This window comes from Callospermophilus lateralis, chromosome 3 (genome assembly GCF_048772815.1).
Source record: "Callospermophilus lateralis isolate mCalLat2 chromosome 3, mCalLat2.hap1, whole genome shotgun sequence".
In the NCBI taxonomy this organism is placed as follows: Eukaryota; Metazoa; Chordata; class Mammalia; order Rodentia; family Sciuridae; genus Callospermophilus; species Callospermophilus lateralis.
In genome coordinates, this window is record NC_135307.1 from 98162893 (window position 1) to 98186403 (window position 23511).

A 23511-nucleotide genomic window follows, 5' to 3' on the forward strand; every position below is an offset into this window, starting at 1 on the left:
TAGATGAAATATCAGCTATGTAGAAAATCCAAAAAAGCACAACAGTGAAAAACCCTCCTGAAACTAAAATAAATGATTATGGAAAGGTTGTGGGGTACAAGAATGCAGGATAATGCTTAGAAGCCAATTGCTTTCCTCTATATCAGTAATGAACAAACAGAATTTGAAGTTAAATAATTTACACTAATATCCCCAAAATAAAAAACTTATATATAAACCTAACAAAATATGTATAAGATGTATATGAAGAAAACTACCAAACTCTGATGAAAAATTAATGAACTAAATAAATAGAGAGAGATTCTCTGGTTATATATTGAAAAACTCAATATTGTCAAGATAGTAGTTTTCCCAACTTCATCTATAGATTCAACGCAATTTCAATCAAAATCCTAGTGAATTAATCTGTGAACACCGAAAAACTTATTCTAAAGTTTAAATGGAAAGGCAAAAGACACAGAATAGCTAACACGATATAGGAGACCAAAGTTGGAGGACTGGCACTACCTGAATTTGTGACTCTTTGTAAAGCTATAGGACTGAACATGTTGTGGTATTAGTAAAAGAACAGATGTAGCTCAATGGAATATGTTGAAAAGTCCAGAAACAGACTCATATCAACATAGTCAATCGATCTTTGGCAAAACAGTAAAGGCTATATGGAAAAGTTTCCTTTGAACAAATAGTGCAGGAATAACTGAACATCTACATTCAAAAAAAAAAAAAATCTAGACAAGAAAAAACATGGCTGCGGCAAGCAAGTGAGTCGCCCAGTGCCCTAGGCTGCCATGCCCACAGATCTCACCTGACGGAATACTCTATCTCTGAGAGTGTTAGAGGACCCCTACACAGCTGCTCTCCACAGAAATCACCAGCGCTGTGACCCCGTGGGGGGCTTTGGGCCTCATCATTTGAGTAGTATGCCCAGCATTGGAGCAGGACCCCAAGGCTGAAGTTCTAGCCCACGCAAGACTCAGTGAGCACCTTAGCAGAATCACCTATCAACACATCTGCAGATAGTCAAGACTTCGCTCTGCTCCCATGCAAATCACTCAGCTACTACCTACCCATAGCACAAGCCATCATCTGGCTCCCCCTACCTCACCAGGCTCCCCCCACCTCACCAGGCTCCCACCACCTCACCAGGCTCCCCCCACCTCACCAGGCACCCCTGTGCTGAAAGCAGACTGCTGCCATCATGGATCAATATTCTTGCCATATTAGCTGGGGGCAATTCCAAGTTCGGATCTCCAGCTGCCAGCTACCAGGTTTTCAACCTTCCCCCCTCCCCAGCAGCGGTAACCCAACACAGTAGCTGCCCAACACAGGTGTGCAGTGAGACCAGGGAGTCAACCAAAGGATCCCCGGGTGAGAGTTTCCTCAATTGGGAACTGCTGGGGGGAGGGAGATGGGGCTAAAGTCTGGAGCCAAACAGACCAGGAACTGGGAAATCTCCAGGCAAGAGAAAGAGATAGTAGTAGGCGCTCAAGTCAAATGAGCAGTTCCAAAAAGAGACCCATGAGGTGAAGTCTTTCTGTAGGGACTGGTGGGTGCCACTCCCCGCATCCAGGCACCCTGCGCCAGGACCAGTCTTCTCACCCTGGATACCTCCACCATCCTGAGGGCGGAGACACCAGCTTACAACAGACAACCCCACCTATTGGATGAGAAGAGAAACAGAAAAGATACAAGCTAGCTACTACCTTGATTTCTTTCTTTGAGTCTTTTGTTTGTTTGTTTGTTTTCTTCTAACCCTCTATCCTCTGGCCCTCACATTCCCAACATATGTGAAACCAAGAACTTTGAGGTCTGAGTCATCTGAGTAATATAATATAGAGGTATTGTATATGCCTTTGTTTTCTTTTCCTTCTTATTCTTTCATTTTTATTTTCTCCTCCAAATTTTACTGTTTTAACACCTGTATTTTTCTAAATACATATGTTTGTTTTATGTACTGTACTGTCATCCCACATACTTGCCTACCCTAAATTACTTCCTGTCTATTCTCTCGCTACTAACCCTCTTCATTAGATCTCTCCTTCACACTTCCTAAGATATATTAACTCTATATCCTCACATCCTACCTCCTCAGCATATCATCCTAAGCCCCATCCCCAGTTTATTATCCACCATAGAAACTGTAAACCTTTTTATGAAACTATTGATTATATTTTAGATAATAATAGAATCCAACATTTCTGTACATCGAGACTAAACTGTAAACGTCTTAATAACAATAAATTGTTCATAGGTGATATATTGTTGATATTAGGACCTGTTAACATTGTCCTTCCCCACAAAGGAGAAGTCTTGGAACCCTACAAGAGCACTGTAAACCTACAGGGTAAAAAAAATAATAATCTAGACCCACAGAGTTGGAAAGAAAGACACACAAGCAACATGAAAAGACAAGGGAAGAAAGTGCCCCAAACAAATGAAGACACCACATCTTTAGAATCATTGACAGCAACAGCAGAAGAACTGACAGAGAAGGAGTTTAGGATGTACATGGTTAAAATGTTTTGTGAATTCAAGGAAGATATAAGAGAGCAAATACAGGCAGTGAAAGATCACTTCCACAAGGAACTACATAAACAAATACAGGAAGCAAAAGATCACCTCAACAGGGTCCTTGAAATGAAAAAAATAATAAACCAAATTAAAAGCACAAATGAAAGCATCACCAACAGAGTAGACCACTTGGAAGATAGGACATCAAAATAGGAAGACAAAATATATAATCTTGAAAAGAACATAGACCACACAGTGATAATGGTAAGAAACCATGAGCAGAACATTTAAGAAATATGGGCTAGCATAAAAAGACCAAATTTAAGAGTTATTGGGATAGAGGAAGGCATAGAGGTACACACCAAAGGAATGAAATAATATCAGAAAACTTTCCAAACATGAAGAATGAATTGGAAATCCAAATTCAAGGAGCCTACAGGATGCTGAATGTACAAAATCACAACAGATCCACACCAAGGCACGTTTTAATGAAAATGCCCAACATACAGAGTAAGGAGAGAATTTAAAAAGCCACAAGAGAAAGGAATCAGATTACATAGAGGGGAAAACCAATTAGGATAACAGCAGATTTTTCAACACAAACCCTGAAAGCTAGAAGATCCTGGAACAACATATATCTAGCTCTGAAAGAAAGATGCGTGCCAACCAAGAATCTTGTATCCAGCAAAATTAAGCTTTAGATTTGAAGATGAAATAAAAACCTTCCATGATAAATAAAAGTTAAAAGAATTTATAGCTAGAAAACTGGCACTACAAAACATTCTTGGAAAAATATTCCATGAAGAGGAAACAAAAAACAACAATGAAAATCAGCAGAGGGAAGTAGTACGCTAAAGGAGAACTAGTCAAAGAAGAAAATCAAGTTAAATAACAAAAATAAACAAATATGACTGGGAATACAAACCATGTTTCAATTAACTCTGAATGTTAATCTCTTAAACTCACCAATCAAAAGACATAGGCTAGCAGATTGAATTAAAAAACAAGACCCAACAATATGTTGCCTCCAGGAGACTCATCTGATAGGAAAAGACATACACAGACTGAAGGTGAAAGGTTGGGACAAATCATACCAATCACGTGGAATGCAGAAGCAAGCAGAGGTTTCTATCCTCGTATCAAATAAAGTAGACTTCAAGAAAAAGTTAATCAAAAGAGATAAATATGGACATTACATACTGCTCAGGGGAACTATACACCAACAAGACATAATAACCATAAATATATATGCCCCAAACATTGGTGCAGCTGTATTCATCAAACAAATTCTTCTCAAGTTCAAGAGTCAAACTGATCACAACACAATAAACTTGGGTGACTTCAACACACCTCTCTCACCACTGGACAGATCTTCAAAACAAAAGTTGAATAAAGGATCTATAGAACTCAATAATACTATCAATAACTTAGACTTAACTGATATATATAGAATATTTCAACCTGCATCAAGACAGGGATGCCCTCTTTTACCACTTCTATTTAACATAGTCCTTGGAACACTGGCCAGAGCAATTAGAAAGACAAAAGAAATCAAAGAGATACCTATAGGATAAGAATAACTTAAATTAGTACTAATATCTAGAAGACCCAAAAAGCTCCACCAGAAAACTTCTAGAACTAGTAAATAAATTCAGCAAAGTAGCAGGTTATAAAATCAACACCCATAAATCAAAGGCATTTCTGTATATCAGTGACAAATCCTCTGAGAGGGAAATGAGGAAAACTACCCCATTCACAATATCCTCAAAACAAACAAACAAACAAACAAACAAAAACAAAAACAAAAAAACCCAAAAACCAAAACACCTTGGGAATTAACTTAATGAAAGAGGTGAAAGATCTATACAATGAAAAATACAGAACCCTAAAGAAAGAAATCAAAGAAGACCTTAGAAGATGGAAAGACTACCTTGCTCTTGGATAGGCAGAATTAATATTATCAAAATGACCATACTACCAAAAGCACTATACAAATTTAATGCAATTCTGATCAAAATCCCAATGACATTCCTCATAGAAATAGAAAAATTATGAAATTCATATGGAAAAATAAGAGACCCATAATAGATAAAGTAATCCTTAGTAGGAAGAGTGAAGCAGGTAACACCACTATACCAGACCTTAAACTATACTACAGAGCAATAATAACAAAAACAGCATGGTATTGGCACCAAAGCAGACTGGTAGATCAATGGTACAGAATAGAGGACACAGAGACTAACCCATAAAATTACAATTATCTAATATTAGACAAAGGCACTAAAAACATGCATTGGAGAAAAGATAACCTCTTCAACAAATGGTGCTGAGAAAACCGGAAATCCATATGCAACAAAATGAAATTAAACCCTATCTCTCACCATGCACAAAACTTAACTCAAAGTGGATCAAGGACCTATGAATTAAACCAGAGACTCTCTGTTTACTACAAGAAAAAGTAGGCCCTAATCTTCATCATGTGGGATTAGGCCCAAACTTCCTTAATAAGACTCCTATAGCACAAGAATTAAAACCAAGAATCAATAAATGTGATGGATTCAAACTAAAATGTTTCTTCTCAGCAAAAGAAACAATCTGTGAGATGAATAGAGAGCCTACATCTTGGGAGCAAATTTTTACCCCTCAGATAGAGTACTAATCTCTAGGGTATATAAGGAACTCAAAATATTAAACACCCAAAACAAAAAACAAAGAACCCAATCAATAAATGGGCCAAGGACATGAACAGACACTTCTCAGAAGGGGATGTACAATCAATGAACAAAGATATGAAAAAATATTTATAATATCTAGCAATTAGAGAAATGCAAATCAAAACTACTCCAAGATACCATCTCACTCCAGTCAGAATGGCAGCTATTATGAAGTCAAACAACAATAAGTGTTGGCAGAGATGTGAGGAAAAAGGCACACTTATACATTGCTGGTGGGACTGCAAATTGGTGCAGCCAATATGGAAAGCAGTATGGAGATTTCTTGGAAAACTTGGAATGGAACCACCATTTGACCCAGCTATCCCTCTCCTTGGTCTATACCCAAAGGACTTAAAAACAGCATACTATAGGGACACAGCCACATCAATGTTTATAGCAGCACAATTCACAATACCTAAACTGTGGAACCAAACTAAATGCCTTCAGTAGATGAATGGATTAAAAAATATGGCATATATACACAATGGAATATTATTCAGCCATAAAGGAGAATAAAATCATGGCATTTGCAGGTAAATGGATGGTGTTGGAGAAGATAATGCTAAGTGAAGTTAGCCAATCACCCCAAAAAATATGGCGAATGTTTTCTCTGATATAATGTGAATGACTCATAGTTGGGTAGGGAGAGGGAGTATGGGAGGAATTGATGAACTCTAAATAGGGCAGAGGGATGGGAGGGGAAGGGGGGCAGGGGGTTAGCAATAATGGAGGAATGTGATGGACATCATTTTCCAAAGTACATGTATGAAGACATGAATTGGTGTGAACATACTTTAGATACAGAGATATGAAAAATTGTGCTCTATATGTGTAATAAGAATTGTGATGCATCCCACTGCATATATTTAAAAAATAAAAGCAATTAAAAAAATCTAGACACAATCTAAAAATGAATCATTTCTAACCTTCACAAAAGTTAACCTAAAATGGATGATCACTTAAAAGCAAAACACAAAACTAAAAATTCGAGAAGCTAATATGAGAGAAAAACTAGATGATCTTGGTCATGTGTAATGTTAAAGCATTACGTATGAGAGAAGCTGCTGATTTGGCAGATTGGATCTGACATTCAATAAAGGCACTCTCTTTATAAAAGATAGCATTTATTTTAGTAATTGTATAGAAGAGAGGGCAAAATCAAATGGTAGGCAAGAAAGAGGAGATAATACATCACCATATTGAGGAAACACCAACACCCAAAGTCATGTAGCTGGGGAATCCCAGAACAGCTTTTCAGGTCCTGACTGGAAAGTCCCAGCTAGAGCATCCTTTCTATGGGTGAGACTCCAAAGTCTTATTGCCAGTGGGGTTAAATACTAATTAGAACAAAGAAATCTCCAGTCTAACAACCTGTGTGACCTAGTGATCCCCTGAAGGACACTTTATTCCCCCAAGGACTTTCCAGATCCCCGAAAGGAGGGAGTGAGATAAGTGAATGACTCTTAGTTCTCCTGAGTGAGTCTTACCCACAGAGAAGTCAGCATTCTTCAGATGTTCCATCAGGATGTGCACAGGGACCTGGGATCCTTAATAATTCCCTTAGCTCTTTAGCATGGAGGTGACTTTTGGATATAACTCCAAAGACATGATTCATTAAAGAAATATTTGATTAATTTAATTTTAAATATTTGATTAACTTAATTAAACTGAGCTTAGTTAAAATTAAAACCTTTTGCTTTTTGAAAGACAATGTCAAGAGAATGAGAAGACAAGTCACAAACTGGAAGAAAATACCTGCAAAAGCCATCATATATTCATATAAATAACCATCATATAAAACCATCATATTCAAAGAACTCTTAGAACTCAACAGTAAGAAAACAAACAATCCAATAATAAGTGGGCCAAAGATCTTAATAGACACCTCACCAAAGAAGATTTACAGATGGCTAGTAACCATATGAAAAAGTGCTCCGTATCGTATGTCATCAGGGAAATGCAATTTTGTAAAATTATTTTTTTAGTACTGGGGATTGAATTCAGGATCTCACACACGCTGGGCAAATGTTTTACCACTGAGCTATATCCCCAGTTCAGGGATATGCAAATTAAAACAAAGCAAGCCAGTGTGGTAGTGCTTGCCTGTAATCCCATCTACTTTGAAGGCTGAGGCAGGTGCGTCCTAACAGTCCAGGGGTTTAAGATCAGCCTGGGCATAAAAGCAAGACCTTGTCTCAAAAACAAACAAACAAATGAAGTAAGGAACCACTACATATCTATTAGGTACCACATACTGATGAAGATGCATTGCTGAACTCTTATTGTTTGCTGGTGGAAATAAAAAATGGCATAGGCACTTTGGAAGAGTTTGACAGTTTCCTAAGAAATGAAATATATTCTTACCATGTAATTTAGAAGTTGAAAACTTATGTCTGCACCCAAATGTTCATAAAAACTTTATTCACATTGCTGAAACTTGGAAACACCCAAAATGTCTAATTGTTTTTTTGGCAGATTCTTTGAGATTTTTCTACATAGACCATCATGTTGCCTGTGAAGAGTGAGTTTTATTTCTTCTTATTGCAATATGTATGGTTTTATTGTTTTGCTGTACTGGCTAGAACCTTCAGGATGATGCTGAATAGGAATGGTAGCAGTTGACAATCTCGCTTTGTTCTTGATTTAGGTGCAATCATTTAGTCATCTATCATGAAGTATGATGCTAGCTCTAGAATTTTTGAAGATTCTCTTTATCAGGTTGTGGACGTTCTCTTCTATTCCTAATTTTCTGAGCTTTCCCTCCTTAATCAGGAATGGGGGTTGGATTTTTGTCAAAGTGTTTTTCTACATTTCTTGAGGTGATCATATAATTTTCCTTCTTTAACCTGTTGATATGCTGAACTATACTGACTGGCTTTGAATGTTGGATTGCTCTTGCCTTGCCCAGTATGGATTCTACTCAGTCATGATCTATTCCTCTTTTAATATATTGATGAGTTCAATTTTATAGAACGTCATTGAGAATTTTTGTAGCTATTTCAATCAGGGATATCGATTAGTATTGATTAGCTCTTTGTTGAATTCCCTATCTGTTCGTGCATGTTTTCCACCATTGACACTTGAGCCTTTAACATATTAAACATAATTGTTTAAAATTTCATGTTTGATAGTTCCAAAACCTGAGTCATATCTGAGTCTGGTTCTTTGCTTCCTTTTTCTTGCTTATTTATATTTCTTATAGTTTCTTTGTGTATTTTTCCTTTTTGTTTCCTTTTTTGTTTCTTATTTATTTATGTGTCTTAAACCTTTAGTTGAAAGCTGGACATTTGGGGTAAAAGTCTAGGTAAATATATGCATGGCCCAAAATGGATATAGCTGTCTTTTATCCCTGGACCCTTAAAGTACATATGAGTGCATGTTATTGAGTCAATCTAACCAGTATTTGTTAAGAGTGGCATTGTTGCTATGGTTACTCTCACCATAGACTTCGAATTCCTCTAATATTAATTTGTGTTTAGGTTGGGGTTAGGATTCTGGAGGTGTTTTCTCCAGTGCTTTTGTTCTATCCTCAGTTCTATGATTTCTCTCTCAGCCTACACTTCAGAGTTTCTCTGTCCATGCTCTTTTTTTTCTTTGCTGCTACTTGCTACAGATTTTTGTTAGCCTGGGATTAGGGAGGTAGGATCAACAATGTTCTCCATTTTCTTGGCTTGACCTCAGTCTTCGCTGGGTCCCATCTCCCTGAGTCTTGAGGATGGGGCTTTCACAATATTCTTTTCCTTTTCAGTATTAGGTATAGGGAATCGTTTGGGCCTGTGGATGTTTCCTACCATTCCCCCAGAGATAGAGATTCTTTTCCTCTTCCTTTCTCCCAGTTGCTCTGGGTCTTCACCTGTGTCCTGAGGTCAATTGGGCTTGTTGCCCTTTCTCCAACAGCCTAAAGTTTTTGTTTTGTTGGAGACATAAGAAGAAATCTATGGACTGGTCTTTATGCTTTTCTTGCTGTGGCGATTGCTCCCAGTTTCCAGGTCTGCAGTGCTGAGTGTGGTATTCTCTGGTCTCTTACTTTACACCTAATGGATTATGTAGTGAGATCTGAGAAGAACCAGTGAACAGGTATGGATTTCCCTCGTGTTGGTGGCTTTCAGGGGTCCTTTTATCTTTGGTGTGACCATACTCAGTCTTTAGCAATTGGTAAACTTTTTAGGTGAATTCTTATTACCAGCTCATATGGTGTTGGTAAACCAGTGCTCATGTCCTGTTTCTTCCTGGAGGAACACATCTGTCTTCAGATTTCATGCTATTGATTTGTCCTACAATCTCAACTCTCTTGAGGGTGCAAGAAAAATTATAACTCAAGTTATATGAAATAAATTAATTTGATTATCATAATCCAAAAGATTATGATTCAAATTGCTGAGTATTTTTTGTCTTGACTTTCATTTTAAGGGTGTTGAGTTGGGGGATAATGTTTTTTCCAATTTTCTACATCTTAAGTGTTAGCTGGAAATCAGTACATATTTTGATGAAACTTCAAATCCTTTTCTGTATTCCCTTTAATACTAATTACTTACACTTACTATAAAATTGTTTCCCGAATTTGTGGCCATCTGGCCAAGAAGGCCAAAATTCAGTCTATGGATATGGATTAAAGTGCAAGTCTGTGTCTAAGGTACTAGTCTTACATTTTAAACTGAGAGCCTGAAATGCAAGGCTGAAAATACTGTCAAGCAAATTTGCATTCTGTGTCTGATTGGCAGTGTTTGTTATGAGCACAGGGTAGCCAAGGGGGTTTCATGGCATATATCAGGCAATGGGGAAAGTCAAGGTGAGGAGTTGAGAAATTTCTCTGAGAAGCAATATGTATAGTTCTTAACCCCAAATCCTTATAGTCAAATAGGAGAGGAATAAGGGAGCTGGTGGAACAGTATTCAGTATAACTAAGAGAAACCAATAATTAAAGAAAAGAAATTAAAAAGTTTAAGTGGTGTAGGTGAGAGATTTTAAAAAGGGATCGGTACTTGTGGGCTTCACTGATCTTGGAAGGCATATTCACCCAGAAGAAAGGTTCAGTCCTGAGATTGTTGAGTTTTGGTGATGGGGCATTTAATTAAGCAATGACAGGAGATGAGCTGATGGAGGAGCAATGTGGGAAGAATGTGGGAATGAGGTCTTGGGGTTGGCAGAGTGTGGGAAAGCAACCCTTAGAAAGGGGAAGAGCAATGGTTGGTGAGGGAGATGAGGGCTACACAACTGCTGGGTCTCAGGCACCTGCTCACGCCTCAAGGCTGGGAGGAACCCTGTTCTGCCATGGCTTTCTGTTCTCTTTGGACAGACTTAGTTGTTCTCTCCTTGGTTCCATGTCTCTTTGTTGGTGCCTGTTCTCCTCCACGTCCATGAGGACTCATGTCACATCTCACTCGCCACCTTTCACCATCGACCCACAGAGTTTTGCATTGTTTATGCTTGAACCGTGTTTGTGGAGTTGAATTTAAAAGTGACTTATCTGGTGAGGGGTCAAGGGAAAAGGCTTGGGTTTGACAAGAAAGAAGTGAATGGACTTTCAAGAGACCTATTTCGTGATGATGATAATGGACAGTTCTAAAGCTCTGGCTTTGTACTAGTTTTTGAGTTTTAGAAACCAGAGAGATGTGGTTATTCCTTTGAATCATTTCACTGCTATCTTTCCACTAAAGCAAAAAGTGTTCACATCTAGTTTGATGGTGCAGCAATTAAGTATACTAATGGACATCAAATTCCTCTTTAAGAAAATGTTAGAAACAGAGAATATAAAATCTTCTGACATGTAATGTGCAATGTAGTGAAAATATGTGTAAGTGAATATCAGCATAATGGTCGAAAGAGGAACATGCTGGTTGAGTTAAGGGAGATACAGTATAGAGATTAATGTGGCTTCTAAAGGTAAGTTCTCCACTTTGTAGTGGTTTAACTTGAGGAAATGGAGACCATGTTTTTGAAACTCCTTTGGCTTCTTCCTGTGCATCAATTAACAGTTATCAGATAAAGCCTTTATCCTGGGACCAGATAAAGCCTTCCTCTTGGTGTTTCCTGGTTCTGTCTCTAGCCTTCTCCTCAGGGACACACTCTGGTGGCTATCTTCTTTTCTGTGCCTGTACCCTCTCCAGTGTGTTGACTCATTTCTTTCAAACTCAGACATATTCAAATTTCTCTCTCTTTGAAATAAAAGCCCAATCACTTTGGGTTTTCTATTCTCTCCTGTCCTATCTCCCTGGACTATCTTTCTAGACAGATTTTTGGAAGATATGTCCTACATTCAACGTCTTCATTTTTTTTTTTTGTTTGTTTTTGGTGACGGAGGGGAGGAGGAGCATGCTGGAGGTTAAACTCAGGGTCATGCATGCTAAGCCAGGATCTTCTCTTTCAATGTGAAAAAGCCAAGAAGCAGGAGAACTCATTCATTTAGGATATTTACTTGGGTAAAGATAGTTACTAGACTAAATGACCTTAACAGGTAAGTGACTCTAATGTATTTACAAAGTTCCGTGAGATATTTGAATAGAAAATGACTTTTAAGGACAGAATCCCCACTTAGGTAGCAATTAGGTGGTCACTGTATGCATTTAAAATATGAAATTTCTAGCAATCTAAACCTTCTTGCTTATCTAATTTCATGGAATATTGCCTGAAATTAGGCATTCAGAAGAGGCTGACACCTAATGCAAGTGGAAATCATTATGCTCTAGACATAATGTGGTTTAACAAAAGTGATGCTAGCTTAAGACATTTGAAATTATGCAATTAAGTTAAAGAACCTGAGAAACAATATTGGTGGTAAAAGCACACACAAGTAAATAAATAGAATTTTCGTTTGTTTGAACAATAGAGTGAAGTTAAGGTGAAAAAGTAAAAGCTTCTCACTTAGAGTGCTTTCCAACAAAAGGTTATATTCTTTAGACTTGGAAGAAACACTATTTTGTGTTTTTCAGTATCAAATTCTCCTGCCAGGACATGATACCAAGAAAGAGCTTCCGAGCCAGAATATTAGAAACAGGGGTAGGGCTGGGGATGTGGCTCAAGTGGTAGCGCGCTCGCCTGGCATGCCTGCGGCCCGGGTTCGATCCTCAGCACCACATACAAACAAAGATGTTGTGTCCGCTGAAAACCAAAATAAATAAATAAATAAATATTAAAATTCTCTCTTTCTCTCTCTCTCTCTCTCTCTCTCACTGTCACTCTCTCTTAAAAAAAAAAAGAAAAGAAACAGGGGTAGATCTTAAAGTAGAAAATTGTAGGCTCCAAACTCATGGGGGATTCTATTACATCATCTTTGGGATCCTCTACAGGGAGCAAAACTTACCTTTTACTTTTCCATGTCTATTAGGAATTTGACACACACAAACATTTCCTTCTTACTGCCCAAATGGGTCAGAGAACTGCAGCAAGTTTCTTCTAACAAAAAAGTTGACTTCTTTTGATAAAATCTTGTCTGGACTAGAAGATTAGAGTTATCGTGCATAGCTCTGTGAGTTGTACATTGAACATCATCAGGAAGGTTGAATGACTCCATTGTCTATCTATGTGGACCATGATGATTATGGTGTCTCTGGAGTTATGCAAAAGGATGACTCTGCAGAAGGAGTGTAATGAAGATTCAAATAGAGGATAGCTCCTCAAGGGTGGGATGACAAATGTAACTATAAAACAAAGTTCAGATCAAGAGAAGATTTTTGTCATATAGAGGGGATGCAAGGACCTGTTATCAGTTTGATGTGGGTGGGTATTCCTTATTAATGCAAATAAGTAGAATGGGAAATTATCTGCAAAGACTGACCTTGAGTGGATTGTCAGGTCATGTCCTTCATCACTTGGTTAATGGCCATGAACTACGTGCTTAAATAATTAAACACTCTTAGTTTTTGCACCAAGGTGGAACTGTACTAAATTGATAACAAGTTTGATTCCTTTGGGGATTCAGAAAAATTATAATAGAAGAATCAGCATAAAAACAGAATTGTATTGAAGTCTAAAAATTGATTTTGAAAAGACTTAATTTGCATACAGGCATATACACATCCATTTCTTAAGAAACAGGGTTTTTATTTATCTTTTCAACATGTGCTGAAAAACATGTAGCTGTAGGGTAATGCTTTCTCTTTTCAGCAGATGCCAAGTTGCTAAGTGAAGTAAAGTGGACTTCTGTTCCTCTGGATGCAGAAGGATGGCGTTGTGTGACCTCTGGAAGTCCCTTTGGTTAAGCTCAATGGTTTAATGATTCTTTGGCTCAGGACCAAACTCACATGATGTTCAGACCATAAGCCTCTAGCATCAGTTTTAAATTTAGCCTAGGCTGTGGAGTCATTATCATCCTTTCTTTCAATTCTTAAAATACAATCTTTACACCTGAGCTACAAGTTAGAGGCTCATGAAGCCAATGGTAATACAGTTAAGTATTAAAAAAGTAAGACCACAAAATTATTGCAATGTATTAAATAATGTATGCATTGAGAAATTATCTTTAATAACTTCTAAACTTTTAAAATAAGTTTTGTAGAATTTATCTTTTTTTCTTTGATAGTTCTATAGACTAGATTTTGGTGCTGGAAAAAACTGAGTTTTTGTGATAATAAATATGGTAATATCACTTTGTGATAATAATTATGGTAATATCTAACATTTTTAGGGAACATATTATGGGTCAGGCACTAGGGTAAGTGTTTCACATAACTTATTTCTCATAATGACTATGAGGTGGGCACTTTTATTATCCCCATTTTATGTAAGAGAAAAAGAAGTCTTAGAACCTCACACATAACTCCTATGCTACACTGGTCTCTGGTTAGAATATTCTTTCCTTATGACTTCTGGCTAAGGAACAGTCCAATAACAGAGCAATTAAGATATTAGACTTTGGAGCCAAATTGTCTGGATTGACATTGTGTTTTAGCTGCTCACTAGTTGGAAAAGTTATGTGAACTTTTTGTGCATAAATTTTCTTATCCATAAAATGGGGATAAGGATAATAATTTTACTTTTAAGATGTTAAGGATTTTAACTGAGAGAACAGTTATAAAGGAGCAAGAACCTAAGGTGGTGGGCTGTATCAGCAGATCATGAGTGCAAACAGCTTTTGGTATTGACTATAAGCAGTTCGAATTGGACTTGGAAATTTATAGATACTAAACTGTGAGCCATTGGTACTGGGTCTGTGTGAGTTGGTGTGGACTGAGTGAGAAAGCATAGCACACTTGGAGTGTATCTTACCTCTTATAATGCAACATATGTCCCTCTATTCCAGGACACACTTGCCTATTTGCTTTCTCTGGGTTAAATTGTTCCTCCTTCAAGCTGATGCTTACAGAAGGTACTCAGAAGTAGATGTGAGGTCTAAAGCATAACCAAACTTCAACAATTTGTAAGACAGTATGCTGGGGTCCCGAATATGGAAAGATGAAGTGACTCTTCACTAGTGGGTTCATAGTTCCGTGTTGGTGCAGGTGGCACCTTAATGACTTAGCTACCATACTTCATTCTCAGCTTTCTTTCCCAAAGTTCTTCTCTTTCCCTGATTTGGCATTGAAGGCCCTTAGCTTAGTCCTTTGGTTATTTTTTGAAAGTGAAAGGTACCATTGTGTTCTGTCACTAGAAATTTGGGGTGGGGTGGGGGTGGAGTTGGGGGTGGAGGGTGGAGAGGACAAAGAGAACACCACCTGTAGAGAAAAAAAGATAGCATTCACAGATTTTAGAATGTTGCCTAAGGATGAAGTGGAGATTTTTTTTTTCTTTTGTGCTTAGTGGGAATTTTGAGCATCAAAGGTGGCTGCTTAAATGTAGAATGTTGAGCAGGGCTTCTCAGCCTTTGTACAATTGCCATTTCTGGGAAGATTCTTTGTTGTCGGGGAAGGGGGACTGTCCTGTGCATTGTAGAATGTTTAACAGCATCTCTGGCCTCTACACCCTAGATGCCAGTAACATCATCAATGGTTGTAATCAACCAAAAAGTCTCCATACACCAAATGTCTTCAGGGAGGGCAAAATTGATCCTGCTGCTGAGAATCCTTGGCATGGAGGGAGCAGCAGTCCTTGATGATGTGCTCTGGGGTTTTGGTGTCTCAGTATGAAATGAGCTGGTCTCCTTAGTCTGAATTTGAAAATTCATTCAAAAAGCCCATCCATCCATTCATCAGTATTCATTTAAATATTCTGCTTTTTACACATATATATTGGTTTCAGTCTAAGTATCTGCATGTGCAAGTTGTGTGTGTATATCTCACATTGTCAGGCACCCCAACTGCAGCTGTCCTATTACCCCATGGTGCTTTGGGTTAAATGCAGAAGTATACCTGGTGGTACCTAGCAAGCCAAAGGGCAAGGTACGTACAGGTGTGTCATGCATTGAACTTGGGAATTCCATTTTGGATACATTCTTCAGTGTTAGGCACCAAGTGGAAGTGCTGAATCTGCCCACTTCTGGTGAATGTGGACTATGGTGTTGACTGTAGTATGAATATGGTTTGGCTCCTCTGAAAACTCATCTTGAAATTTAGTCTCCATTGTGAGGTATTACTGAAGGGGAAACTTAATCTGACTGCTTTAGTCAGTTTTTTGTCACTGTGACTCAAATATTTGAAAAGGACAACTTAGAGAAGAAAAGTTTATCTTGGCTTATGGTTCCAGAGGTTCATCACCAGTCAATCCATAGCTCTGGGCCTTAGTTGAGAGAGAGTATCATGGCAGAAGGGTGCGGCATAGGAAAGCAGTTCAGGGACATGACAGGAAGGAGAGAGTCCAGTCACTCTCTACACTCACCAGGGATAAAATATAAACTGCAAAGTCATGTCACAGTTACTACTTCCTTCAGTCAACCCTACGTGCCTACAGTTACCATCCAGTTAATCCATATCAGTGGAGTAATCCAATGATTAGGTTTTTTTCTTATAATCTAGTCATTTCACCTCTAAACATTCTTGCACATCTCACGTATGAACTTTTGAGGACCACCTACTATCCAAACTATAACACTATGATGTTATGTAAGAAGTGTGGCTTTTGAGGGGTGATTAAGATGAGATAAGGTCATCAGAGCAGAGACCACATGATTGAATACTGATGAATTTATAAAAAAGAGAGAGATGAAGATTCACATGTGTGCTCCGCATATTTTGCCATATGATGCCCTCCTCGGCTGCCTTGGGACTCTGCCAGCAGTACTGCCATCACCAAATGTATCCTCTTCACCTTGGAACAGAACCATGAGCCAAATAAACCTCTTTTCTTGATAACTATTCCAGTCTGTTATTAGCAGAAGAAAATGGACTAATACTGTGTCTTTACAGGGAAAACAGGGCAATGGTTCAAGACCCTTACCTTGGCCCTTAAAGCGTCTGGGGCAGCCTCTCTTCTTTGAACAGTCAGAGAACCTGTCACCCTGCCCCCTCACCCCCTGGTCTTGGAGTAAGAACTGGGGTGTAGCGGTTCTCTCTGACAGTGACTGTGATTCAGTGGTCCAGGTGGGTGGTATGGCCAGGGAGTGGGGTTGCTGACTAGACCTGAACCTCTGGGTGAGCTTGGGGTCCAGTACTGGCAGGCACTCAGCTGTGGAGGATCAGGTCAGTGAGGGGGATTGCTGTCTGAATTGCATCTGGGGGAATGGGGTAACAGCTAGATGTGGAGCGTTCTGATAGATAAGTACTGAACTTTTCTGGGCAAACCATGAGCTAAAAAAAAAGAAGAATCATACAATCCATTTTATTCTGATCTGGGACTGAGGTGACTGTGGCAGTATTATTCCAAGGTTAGAGCCAGAAAAAGCAGGGCTTAAGGGTAAGCCAGGCAAGGTGGAGGAGTAGGAAACTTCTGGATGGATTTCATGAATAGGGAGATAAGCCCAAGGTGCCTCCTTGCTGGGTGCTGTTTGCCTGAATGTGTTTTGATGATTGGTCTGTAGATTGAGAGATGGGCCAAGCAGATTGGACTAGGAACAAGAGCTGGAGGAGATTTTCTGCTGTGACTTTTTGATGGCAACACTTAGGGACAAGTCACCTTATATTCATTCATTCAACAAACATTTGGGTATCTCCTATATTTGGAGCAAAGAGCTAGGGACCATTGAGGGTACAAAGAGGGAAAGACATAGATGGAGCAGCTAGTGGTCTGAAATAGAAGGTGCAGCTTGCACACTAACCATGACCATAGGAGACAAAAAGGTTTAGGAGTGTCTGGAGGAGGGAGAAGAATGAAAGAAACACATGAGGATGGCAGTGACTCTCAATAGGATTAGTAAATAGAGTACTCATTGCCTATGAAATGCCCAGGAAGAAGACAGTGGGCGTGGCAGCTAGGCTAAGCTTACCAAAGCTCAGTTCTCACTTTAGATTTATGTATTAAAATAGAGGGAGGGTTGTGCTTGTGGGCCTGATTGCTCCTGGGTTTTGGTTGTTGGCTGTGACCCTCTGGAGGAAAGTCTTGGCTCCCAACAGCTCCTGATGGCTCATTGTCCTTCTTTCTTAAATGTTAGGTTCTTTCCAGTGGGTACTGTCACGATGGGCAACCCATCCTAAAGTGTGCAGTTTTGGGACAGGCTGGGTTTTTTTTGCAGAGATCAGCTTGGATGTATTTGAGGATTCTGTCCCAGCCTACACCAGTGACACATGCTTTCCACATGAACTGCCTAAGAATTGGATTAAACCCTTTCTCTTGGCCCTCATTCTTAATAGCATTTGTCTAGGCTCCCCCTGCAATCGCTCTACAAAATAACAAAAATATTGACAAAAATAATGGAAAAGATGGCAATTACCCGGCTTCTAACCCCTCCCTGCCTTAGGTTGTCACCGTAGCAGATAAAACCTATTTTATGGGACACCAACCCACTGTTACAATTCCTAAAGTAAAGTTTATTTGCACAGAAAAATAAAGGCAACTTTTTATTTGTCACCCTGCTGAGAAGAAATATGATTCCTGTCCTCTCACTTCATATTAGCCTTCCTCTCCCTGCATGTTTTCATCCCGTGGTGTCTGATCATTTCACAGAAAGGAGGATTTCTGCTTTTGACCTTACCTCTTGCTCTTGTAACATTCCAATTTTCAAACGGTCAGTCACCATTTGCCATTTCTTTTGGGGTGGGGGTGGAAACATGTTCCGAAGCTCAAGCCTACAAGCCTCTGGCCCATTTTTTAAAAGCTTGCTGGGTAGCTGGTTTCCCGTGTGACAGCGGCTCCTTGGGAAAGCTATTCTTTCATGCAGCGGCAGCGCCGGCATTGATCAGTGGGAAAGTTCAAGGCGGCAACTCATCAAGCGCGGCTTCAATACCACATTCCAGACAAGGTCTGCAATAAATAAGAGCAGTAACAAAGAATCATATTTCCTTCTTGTACAGAAAATCAGCAATGACATAGTTCTAAATTTCAGGGTTCAGCCGTAGTGTCCTCTCCTTGCACTGCAAGTTGAAAACAGGGTGGCTTTCTCTGAGAAGTTACATCAACATGCATTTTAGCTCTCCTTTCCTTAGACAGAGTCAAAGTACATTTTTGAATGTGTAGGTTGATTAGGAATTTTTTGGCTTGTGCACTGATTATCATTTGGGTTGTTCAAATAGAACCTATATTGTTAAAAACCTGTGTTTAGAACTTATTTTCTCACATTTGTTTTAATTGGCTTGTTCTCTTCTTTCCTTTGAACTTCCCTCCCCCCAATAATAATGTTAAGATTTTCATGTAAATATACAAAAAAGAACACTCTTGCTTTAAGTAGATAGGGGAAATCTTTTTCTTCAAATGGCAGTGTGATAAAAAAATATACACCCTATGAGTCCCTCACGGATTATTGCTATTGATTTCTTTCCTTGAAACGTGGAAATGTTACCAGATGGAGTGTTAGGAGTAGGTGGGTGCAAATGCAGTTTATTGCTTGTTGACTAAAAATCAGTGAAAACCTTCACCATTTGTGTGCTTGGGTTGCATGTAAAGATGAATTTTAATCCCAAACCAGTTCTTATATAAAGCTTTGCACTATGCAATGAATGATGTTCTTAGAGTAAATTTATATTTGAAGGAAATAAGCTTTATGACAGAGTTGAAACACATAAAGACTTCAAGCATTGTTCTCGCCCACTTATTGAAACATGGGTGTTTTAAGTTAATAGCATTAATGGAATTTACTTATGACAATCAAATTTTCATTGTTTTTGATTTCATCTGCAACCCCCCACCCCACCACCACTGGCTGCTCCTCTGGTGCATTCCTCTGGTGTCCCTTTCAGGGAAGTGTTAATCAAAATACTGCAGATTTTAGGAAGCCAGGTGCCTGGGCCACTGTACCCGACCCCCCAGGGATGCACCCATTAGGGGGAAAAAAAGGGGGGCTGACCTTCTGTCACTTTCATTCTCCTCCCTTTTAATGATTCCTTCTCTATCCTTTTGAGAAGATCTTTCCAGCCCTTTGACCCCTGTTAGAAGAGGAAGGGCTTAAACAGCTGAAAGTACCCTCAATGTCGGGCTTGCCGAGCAAAGCTCCAGAGGCCTTTTAGGAAATGCCAAAAGACGGGAGCCTCAATTTTCAGTGCATTTAGAAGGCAGATCCTGGCCCCACACCATTCCCCTCCTCATTTATGTTACAGAAGAAACAGGTTTGTGAGGAGGAGTCCCCCTGCTCCCTCAGTCTCTTGTCAGTGCCATTAGAATCATCATTTGGCCAAGAGCGGTTGACTCTTAATGATAGTCCTCCAACTGTGTGAGAGCTATTGTGCTTTTTGAAAAGGAGCGAGGGGAATGTGCATCTGAGGTGAGTGCCTAGGCTGCTACATGTGGGCTGCAGACCCTGCTTGAGTTTTCAGGGGGGAAGTAACCTTGCTGGTAGGTTGCTCCCTGCCTTAAAATGGCCAGTCACCAAGTGGAGGCAATTTCATGAATGCTGACATTCGTGACATAGAGTAAGAGCACCTAAAGAGCTTAACAGTGTTTTTACCTGATGACAAAAGGGATCACCCATGTCTCTAGTGCCCCAGGAGCTCTCTGAAGTAACTTATTAGCTCTCTGAATTGGGTAAGTTGTTTCATCTTTCAGAGTCTGAATGTTTGCATTTGTAAATTGGGGATTATTAGTCACCCCTCCCAGGTAGCCATCAGAGTTAAATGGGACACTGTAGAGTCTGGGGACCATGGCTTTCCACCTTTTTTCTCCTCTCTCATCTCACCCCTAACCTTTCCTTTCTGAGGTACTGATAGGGAACAGCAAAACTGGGTGAATTTTAGGCCAGAGGAAGGGGTGATTTCTCTTCTTGCCAGAGAAACTGAAGATATCTTTTATCCCTGTTACAGAAGAGAATCCAATCCCAGTGGCACCAATTACAGTTGCATTGGGAGTGGCTAAAAGGATTAGAGGTTGACTTGACATTAGAAGGTATTTGCTGCCATCTCCACCATAGGAAAGGGAAGAATAAGAGCACGGTTTAAAGGCTCATGTTCTCACTTAGATTAACTAAGTAACCCCTCCCCTATTCTGATGTGTATCTTCAACATGCACATACATGCCTGTGACTGTGTTTTCCACAGTCAAGACATATTTAGAAGTAACAGTATCTAAGAAGCTTAAAAATATTTTTCATCTCACTACAAAAATGATGCATGTTCATTGTACGGACTTTGAAAATAAAGAAAATTATAAAGATCTTAATTCCTTCCTTCACCTAGCATCTGGAGGTAACCATTATGTACGTTTTGTGACTCAAGTGTATGCACATACACTTTGACCTATTATCTCATGTTTTCATTTAATAGTATATTGTGAACATTTCTCTTTATCATTAATCTTATTGATGAATTACAAACTGCTCTGAAACCCAATAGCATAAAGCACAAGAATCACATCATCATCATCATCATCATCATCATCATCATCATCATCATCTTCATCATCATCTTTTATGGCTCTGGAAGTTAAGCAGGCTCAGTTATGTAGTTCTTGCTCAGGGTCTTTCACATTCTTGCAGTCAGGTGGTGGCTTAGGCCAAGTTCTCTGAAGGTTACTTACTACAGGTTTGGTGTCTGGGCTTGTGTAATGATTTGGATAGGAGGTGCCCCCAAATGATCGTGTGTGAAACAACGTAGGAATTTTCAGAAGTGAAGTGGTTGTGTGGTGACAGCTTTAACTTAATCAGTGCTTTAATCCACTAATATGAATTAACTGGGTGTCAACTGTAGGCAGGCAGGATGTGGCTGGAGGAGGCAGGACACTGGAGTAATGCCTTAGGGCCTATATTTTCTTTCTGGTGAATGCAGCTCCCTGCTTCCTGATTGCCATGTCTTGAGCTGCTTTCCTCCTCCAAGCCATAATATTTTGCCTTACTTTGGGCACAGAGCTATGGAGTTGGCTAACCATGGACTGAACCTATGAAATTGTGAGCCCAAATAAACTTTTCCTTTTTTGTGTTGTTCTTGTCAGGTATTTTGGTCACAATGATGCAAAAGCTGACTAGAACAGCTGGAAAGACTCAAATTGCTGCAGGCATCCTGCTGGATTTCTTGAACATTTCTCTCTGTCTCTAATGTGGTCTTTTTTACCTGCTCATATCAATGTAGCCATATTTCTTACATGGTATTTGAGGACCTCCAAAGTATATGTCTATAGGCCAGGCTGAAGCCAGCACACCTTTTACAAGGTGACCTAGGGTTGGGAGTCACATAGCATTTCTCCACCCTGTGCTATTTATCAAGGCAGTCACAAAAGCCCATCCAAGTTCAGGGGGAGACATCCTGAGTGGTGTGTGAGTTTTCTATTGCTGCTCTAACAAATTACAAGTTCTATGAGCAACAGAGATTTATTATCTTACAGTTTTGGAGGTCAGAAGTCTGAAATAGGTTTTACTTGGTCAAAATTAAGGTTTTGGCAGGGCTGCACTTTCTCTGGAAGCTCACTGGTGGAGTCCATTTCTTTGCCTTTTCCAGTGTGTAGAGCTGTCTGCCTGTATTTTTTGGCAGTGGTCCCTTCCGCTATGATTAAGGCTAGAAGCCTAGCATTCCGAAACCTCTTTCTGCAACTGTCTGCTCCTGTTGTCCCATCTTCTGACTCCTATTGTCCCATTTGCCTGCCTTCTTCTTGTGATTAAATTGGGCTTCCCTGAATAATCAAGAATAATTTTCCCATCTCAAGCTCCTTAGCTTCATCACATCAGCAAAGTTCCTCATTATGTAAGATAACATATTCACAAATTACAGGAATTAGAATGTGGTTAGTTTTAGGAGGCCATCATCAGCCTGACACAGGTGTAAAAAGACAAGGTTTGAAAGAGCACTTGGGACCAGAATTGTTGCTGCAGTCATTTTTTAGAAAATATAATCTGCCATAATTAAATAAGTTGAGTGGTTGCATAGCATTTTATTGTATGATTGTTACTATTTACTTGGCCTTTCTGTTTTATTTATTTATTTATTTCTTTATTTATTTGATAGTACTGGAGATTGAATCCAAGGCCTTGCACATTCCAGGCAAGGGCTCTACCACCGAGCTATAACCTTTGCCCTCACTTAGTCTGTATTTATTGTTATAGTTTCATTATTTTTATTACTATTAATGTTTGTTGTTAATGTTTCTTTTTTTGTATGTGTATAAATATTTATTCAAGACCTTTCTTGTAATGTTTTATAGGTGTTTGCTGAAAAGTAGAATGGAAGGATCATGTAAGTCTACTTTTGATAATTTGAGGAACCACCAGTTTTACTTAGAGCTTACACCACTTTGCATTCTAACCCATAGTGAACTAGGGTTCCAGTTTCTTCACATTCTCATGAGAGTGTTTCTTTATTCTAATGTTCTTGTTAGTGTTTGCATTATAAACAACACTATAGGGAATACCACTATAAATAAATATTTGTGTAAATCTATGATTATTTTCTAGAACAAATTAATAAGGATAAAATTATATAAAATATGAGTACATATTGATTGTCAAATTTCCAACAATATTATATAAAAGTGTTTATTTTGCTATGTCCTCATTAACACTGAGTATAATCATTAAAACATTTTGCAAATTTCATTATTTTATAGTTTTATTGAGGCATAATTGATGTACAAAACTGTACATATTTAATATGCATAATTTGATGAGTTTGGATATATGCATACATTTGGAATACCATCACCACAATCAAGGCAAAAAACATGGCTGTCATCTCCAAAAGTTTCCTTGTGTCCTATTTGTGTGTGTATATGTGTGTGATAAGAGCACTTAAAATTCTTACAATTTTTTAAATTGCCCAACACTGTATTGTTTACTGCAGGCATTAATTATGCTGCCCAACAGATATCTAGAACTTACTCATGTTGCATAGTTATAACTTCATACCCATTG